Below are 6,992 nucleotides of genomic sequence, written 5' to 3'. Positions count from 1 at the left end.
GAAAATATTTATAAAGGCATATATGTCTATTTTTTTTCTTTTATACCTTCAGGCTTTCCAGTGTCTCCTGCCTATTGATAAAATATGTATTTTCCTCCAAGGATTGATTGATTGATTGGCTGGAGAGGGAGGTGGGGGGCAGGCAGAAGAAGAGGGAAAGAGAGAATCTTAAGCAGGATCCATGTGGGACTCGATTTCATGACCCTGAGATCATGACCTGAGCCAAAAATTAAGAGTCAGGTGCTTATCATGTGAGTCACCGAGGTGCCCCTTTCCCCTAAGGATTTTGTTGTTTGATTTTTAAGAATTTTATCCATTTTGTCATTTCTTTTTATAACTGGTACAAGATAGAGATCTGAATTTATTTTCTTTAGGGGGTGCCTGCCTGTCTCAGTCAGGGGAGCATGCAACTCATGATCTTGGAGTCACGAGTTCAGCCTCATGTTGGGCATAGAGCTTACATTAAATTTATTTTCTTTTTTTTTCTTTTTTTTTTAAAGATTTTATTTATTTATTTCACAGAGAGAGATCACAAGTAGGCAGAGAGGAGGCAGAGAGAGAGATAGAGGAGGAAGCAGGTTCTCCGCTGAGCAGAGAGCCTGATGCGGGACTCGATCACAGGACCCTGAGATCATGACCTGAGCCAAAGGCAGAGGCTTAACCCACTGAACCACCCAGGTGCCCCTAAATTTATTTTCTTTCAAATACGTAGCTACTTGTGCTAGGCCCATTTATTAAATAATTCATCTTTCCCACAATGATTTCAACCACCACCTTTATCACATACTACTTTTCATATGTATGCAAAGATCTCTTTGCTTCCTATTCCATTTCACTGATGTGTTTGTCTAACCTTTATAGCTCTGTAATAATTTGATAAGTTACTTTCCAGTGTGTTCTAATATCTGCTAAATCTCCCTTCACTGTTTATTTTCTATACTCAGTCATTTATTTTTCCATGTAGCTTTTACAGTTATTTTGTCCAAGTCCAACCTGCACCCATACTCTATTAGAGTATTAATTAGAATTTTACTAAATTTATACATTGTTTTGGGAAAATTGACTTTTTAAAAATATTAATGTTCTCATTCAAGGGCCTGAATACATTTCCTTTTGCTCAGAGATTGTTTTATATTCTGAAATGTGATGTTATTATTTTTCTCATTTACGTTCTGTGCTTTTCTTGTCAAATTTATCTTTAGGTGATTTAGATGTTTTTCTCTTATTATGAATGGAGTATTTCACTTCATTTCCTTTTCTAAATACTTATCAAAGAATAGAGAAAAGCCATTAATTCCTATATGTTTAGCTTATCTTCAGTCATCTTACCAAATTCTTTTATAAATTCTGGTATTTTTTAACCACAGCTCTTGAAATTTATCTGCTTTCCCCTCTAAAATTTATACTGTTTTTCCTGTCTTACTGAATGTACTAGACTGTCCAAGCCATTGTTAAATGATAATACTGATATAGCATCCCTAACTAGTTATTGATTTTAATGAAGTGTGGTGTTTTTCTACTTTTCCTGTTTCTGTTTCCCTGTTGGCTTTTGGTAAGTAGTCTACTAAGAGGTTTCTTCTATTTTATGTATATTTCTAAAAATTAGGAATGGTTAGTGGATTTTATCAGACATTTATCAGCACCTATTGACATGATGATATAGTTTTTCTCCTTTAATTTGTTGATATAATGGTTATATTGATAGAGTTCCTATTACTGAACCATCTGAAAAAAAAGAAAGCCCTGATTACATTACTGTATTAAATGTAATTATTCGGAATCGTGTATCTATATTCATAAGCTAGGAAATGTGAATCTATATTCATAAATGAGACTGGTCTATAATATTAATGTTAAAATTGGCTGACTTCATAAAATGAGTTAGTGGCTTTTTTGTCTTTTCATTAATAGAGCCTGGAGTAATTTAAATAACATTGAAATTTTATGCTCTTTAAGGAACAAATAAAAATCATGGGGCCCCTTGATGGCTCTGTCAGTGGAACATGTGACTCCTGATCTTGGGTTCTTGAGAGGAAGCCCCGCTTTGCGTATAGACTTAGAATGAAAGAAAGAAAGAGAGAAAGAAATAGGTTTGTTTTATTTTACAATGTTAGAGTTTAACATACTCAATTCCATCTGTAGTAATTGTTCTATTTTGTTTGCCATCTTTCATGGGTCAGTTTTGTTTATATAGGAAATCATCTATTTATCTGTTTATCCTAGTTTTCAAATTGGTTGACATAAAGTTGTATGTGGTATTCTCTTAGAATTCTTTCAATAACTCCATCTCTGGTATGTCTCCTTTCTCATTCCTAATCCCTGTTATTTCTTCCTAGTTAGACTAATAAAGTTTTATTATTCTTTTTTTAAGGTTTTATTTATTTATTTGACAGACAGAGATCACATGTAGGCAGAGAAGCAGGCACAGAGAGAGGAGGAAGCAGGCTCCCTGCTGAACGGAGAGCCCTATTCGGGGCTCGATCCCAGGACCCTGAGATCAGAGGCTCAGGTCATGGCTTTAACCCATGGCAGAGGCTTTAACCCATTGAGCCACCCAGGTGCCCCAAGTTTTATTATTCTTTATGAAGAAATTGGTTTTTGTTATCAAGAGAGACTAATTGGTTATAAGACAGCATACATTTCTCAAATTTTTAAAAGATTTTATTTATTTATTTGAGAGAGAGAGCGCACACACGGGCAAGTGAGGGAGCGGAAGCAGAAGGAGCAGCAAAGGCAGAGGGAGAAGCGGGCTCCCCTGTGAACAGGAAGCCCAATGTGGGGCTTGGTTCCAGGACCCTGGGTTCACGACCTGACCCCACAGCTGCTTAACAGACTAAGCCATCCAGGCATCCCCTCAGTTGTTTTTGATGATGACGAGAGATGTATTTCTCCAGAAAAAATATTAAAGAAACTTTTTAAAACGCCACAAAAATAGGCAAACAGACATTTATATGGCAGACAGAAAGGGTGGGGAGAAAAGTGAGAAATAAATATAAATTAAGTATAATTATCTTCATTATCGTTAATGGACTTCAAGTAACACTTTAAAAATAAATGCCTCGGGGCACCTGGGTGGCTCAGTGGGTTAAAGCCTCTGCCTTCGGCTCGGGTCATGATCCCAGAGTCCTGGGATCAAGCCCCACATCCGGCTCTCTGCTCAGCGGGAGCCTGCTTACCCCCCTCTCTCTCTGCCTGCCTCTCTGCCTACTTGTGATCTCTCTCTGTCAAATAAATAAATAAAATCTTTAAAAAAAAAATAAAAAAAATAAATGCCTGTCCCTTTAACAAGTAGATGAGTACACTTAAGCAGAGGCACCTTGCAGAGAGTACACTTTCCTTTGGGGGAAAAGTGCAGCCAAACTTCTGCTGAGAAAGAAAAGGTTTTCTCAGTTACCAAGGTGTCTTTTCTCAGTGTATAATGGGAAATAGTGCTTAGTTCTTCTTATTTTGTTGTCAAAGACAATTTTTAAATGAAAATACTTGTCATCAGCAGGTAAGTAGTAATTTAAATGAAGGCAGTCCTTGTTTGAAGGAAAAACCTTAGGGTTTTTTTAGTTTTATATTTTGGTTTTGTTTTTGTCTCTGTTAGCTTAAGAGTACTGAAAAGTATTATATATGACAGTTCACAAAATAATTGTTTGGGAAACAATAATTTTAAGTATAACTAATCAAAATAAATCCACTTCTGAGTGCCTGGCTGGCTTAGTTGGTAGAGCAGGAGACTCTTGTTCTTGGGGTTGTCAGTTTGAGCCCTGTATTGGGTATAGAGATTACTTGGTGCCTGGGTGGCTCAGTGGGTTAAGCCTCTGCTTTTGGCTTAGGTCATAATCTCAGGGTCCTGGGATTGAGCCCTGCAATGGGCTCTCTGCTCAGCAGGGAGCCTGCTTCCCCCCAGCCTCGCATGCCTCTCTGCCTACTTGTGATCTCTCTCTCTCTCTCTGTGTCAAATAAATACATAAAATCTTTTTTTTAATCTTAAATTAGTCCCATTTTGTTTAACTATTTATAGTTTTCTTATAAATAACACTACAAGATTCAAATATTTAAAGATTCTGGCATTTTTCTTTTCCTTTTTAAAAAAAATAATTTATTTATTTGAGAGAGTGCACGCAAGCATGAGCAGGGTGAGGGGCACAGGGAGAAGCAGATTCCCTGCTGAGCAAGGAACCCCACCCACAAGGGGCTCAATCCTAGGACCCTGGGATTATGACCTGAGTTGAAGGCAGGTTCTTAACTGACTGAGCCACCCAGGTGCCCTGGAATCTGGCATTTTTCATTGTTGCAATGCAAGAAATAAAGCATATATACATAGAGTAAACTAATATTATTAGTTTAGTTTTATTATAGCTATTATATTTGTTTGTGTAGCTAAGTACCAATTTCGTAGAGAAGGAACTGAGAACAAAACTCAAAATAATTAAATGCACCTCCTAACATATTGCTGTCATCATCATTAATTTATGCTAATTCTGATCTTTTATTTTTGACATTTAATAATTACCATTCATTAATATATTAATTATATGCCAAACAGTAAAATAAATGATAATACTCTTATTTAATCTTCCCACCAACACTGTCAATATGTATCCTAACTATCTTGCCTAATATCTATTCATATCATTGATCAGAATACCTATAATGTTTCTCAGGACCTAGTGGAGTAATGGAACAAATTTAGTGTCCCTTTACATTCAATATATCATTTGCTCCTGAAGAGTAGCTTGATTATGCAATGCGCCACAACATTCCTAATGCAGAATGTCACAGCATTCTTAATGCAGAATTGAAAAGTACACAATTCTTTCTACATATACACACATACCATATCACCGCTTCTCCTTTTTTAAAAAAAGATTTTATTTGTTTATTTGACAGAGATCACGAGTGGGCAGAGAGAGAGAGAGAGAGAGAGAGAGAGAGGGAAAAGCAGGCTCCCTGCCGAGCGGAGAGCCTGATGTGGGGCTCGATCCCAGGACCTTGAAATCATGATCTGAGCCAAAGACAGAGGCTTAACCCACTGAGCCACCCAGGCACCCCCCATATCATCTCTTCTACCTTTGACACATCCTTATCCCTCAGCTTCTGCCCCTCCCCACCTTGTCCTCCTCCTCTTCTTCTCCCAACCCTGGAAGCCTTTCTCCCATCCTTGAAGTCATCTTTTGTTTACCTTCTCAGTGTGAGAGTCATGTGTCTTGTTTATCAACATACAAGACACATCTGAGCACATTCAACTTAATTACAACTATGATGACTTCTTCTGTTCAGTTCAGGGTCTAGGCCTGTTCTGTACATGAATTTCCAGTAAGCTCACCCAACCCCCCAAACTGGTTCCTCTCCTCTCCTAGTTTTAAACATCTCAGCAAATGAAAGGATGTAATTGAGCAGTCATCCACCCAGTTATTCAAACCACAAACTTAGAAATCATCCTTGATTCCTCTTTTTATCTCTCCTCAGCATCCCAACCATTACCTCTACCTCCAAATCTTTATCCCCAAAACATATCCTAAATCTACTTCTCCCATTTGTCACTTCTGCCACATGTGTCTAAGTGATCATCATCTCTTACTTAGATACTAATAGTACCATTCTAAAGATCTCCCTGCTTCTACTCTTGCCACTTTATGTTTCAAGTTTACCTGACATCTAGATGATCTTCTAAAAATGTAAATTATTTGATCTCACCTTCCTGCTCAAAACTGTCCAGTGGCTTCTTAATGCATTTAGAATAAAACCCAAATGATATACCCCAGCCTAAAAGGCTCTATATGAACCAAACCTGCATTTATCTCCCATCTCATCTTCTCATCTTCCATCCCATTCTCTAGTGTGTTTTCTTAATAGTTTTTTTTTTCACTTGCTTACTTGTGCTAATATGTGTGTGAGCATTATAATTTACATAGCATTTAATAAACTAGACCAGTACATATCTATTACAGAGGGGAAACCTCTTTGGACAGTTGGCCATTAAAAATTGAGAGAAACCCATACATCTGTGGTCAGTTGATTTTGGACAGAAGTGTCAAGACCAGGCAGCTGGGAAAGAATAGTTTTTCAACAGATGGTGCTGAGATAATTAGATATCTATCTACATACAAAAGAATGAATTTCAGCCCCCTACCTCACATCATATACAAAAACTAATTCATAATGTATCAGAGGCCTAAATGTAAGAGTTAAACTATAAACCTTAGAGAAGGAAACATAGGAGTAAATATTCATGACTTTGGATTATACAACAGATTTTAAATATGATATCAAAAGTACAAGAAACCAAAGAAAAAAATGATAATTCATCAATTTCATCAATATTAATAACTTTCATGTGCAAAGGACACTACCAAGAAAATGAAAAGACAGTTGTCTGGGAACTGAATGAGAAAAATATTTGCAAATCATATATCTGATAAGAGTCTAGGGTACAGAATATCTAAATAACTCTTACAATTAATAAAAAAAAAAACCAATTAAAAAGGGAGCAAAGAATTTGAATAGGTATTTCTCCATAGTAGATCACCAAATGACCCACAAATTTCCAGTAAGCTGGAACATATGCAAAGATGCTCAACATTATTAGCCATTAGGAAAAATGTGAATTAAAATAGCAATGACATACTAACTCACACCCACCAGGGTGGCTACAATGAAAAAAAAATAACAAAAGTTAACAAATTTTGACAAGAATGTGAAGACAATTGCTGATGGGAATATAAAATTGTGCAGCTATGGTGGATAAATATTTGGCCATTCTGAAATGGTCCAGAAATGCTCCAAATGTTAAATATGGAGCTACCAGCAATTCCACTCCTAGGTATATACCCAGGAGGATTGATAAACATATGTTCAGGGGTACCTGGGTGGCTCAGTTGGTTAAGCATCCAACTCTTGGTTTTAGTTCAGGTCATGATCTCAGGGATTTGAAATCAAGCCCCACGTCATGTCCGTGTCAGGCTTTGCACTCAACAGGGAGTCTGCTTGACATTCTCTCCCTC

The 6,992-nt window shown here is 37.0% G+C and overlaps 1 long non-coding RNA gene across 1 annotated transcript in view; it reads left to right on the top strand.

Annotated features, from left to right (window-relative positions):
• Positions 1–548, top strand: part of LOC116872221 — a 12,893-nt gene extending 12,345 nt beyond the window's left edge. The window contains exon 3 of the long non-coding RNA XR_004383615.1: positions 523–548. This is a non-coding gene — a long non-coding RNA (uncharacterized LOC116872221). The remainder of the gene's footprint in view (positions 1–522) is intronic.
• The last annotated feature ends 6,444 nt before the right edge of the window (positions 549–6,992 follow it).

Source organism: Lontra canadensis, unplaced genomic scaffold, assembly GCF_010015895.1.
Source record: "Lontra canadensis isolate GAN:19392208 unplaced genomic scaffold, GSC_riverotter_1.0 scaffold2, whole genome shotgun sequence".
Classification (NCBI taxonomy): domain Eukaryota; kingdom Metazoa; phylum Chordata; class Mammalia; order Carnivora; family Mustelidae; genus Lontra; species Lontra canadensis.
The sequence above is the reverse complement of the archived record's forward strand: the minus strand, read 5'-3'. Positions and strand labels throughout refer to the sequence as shown.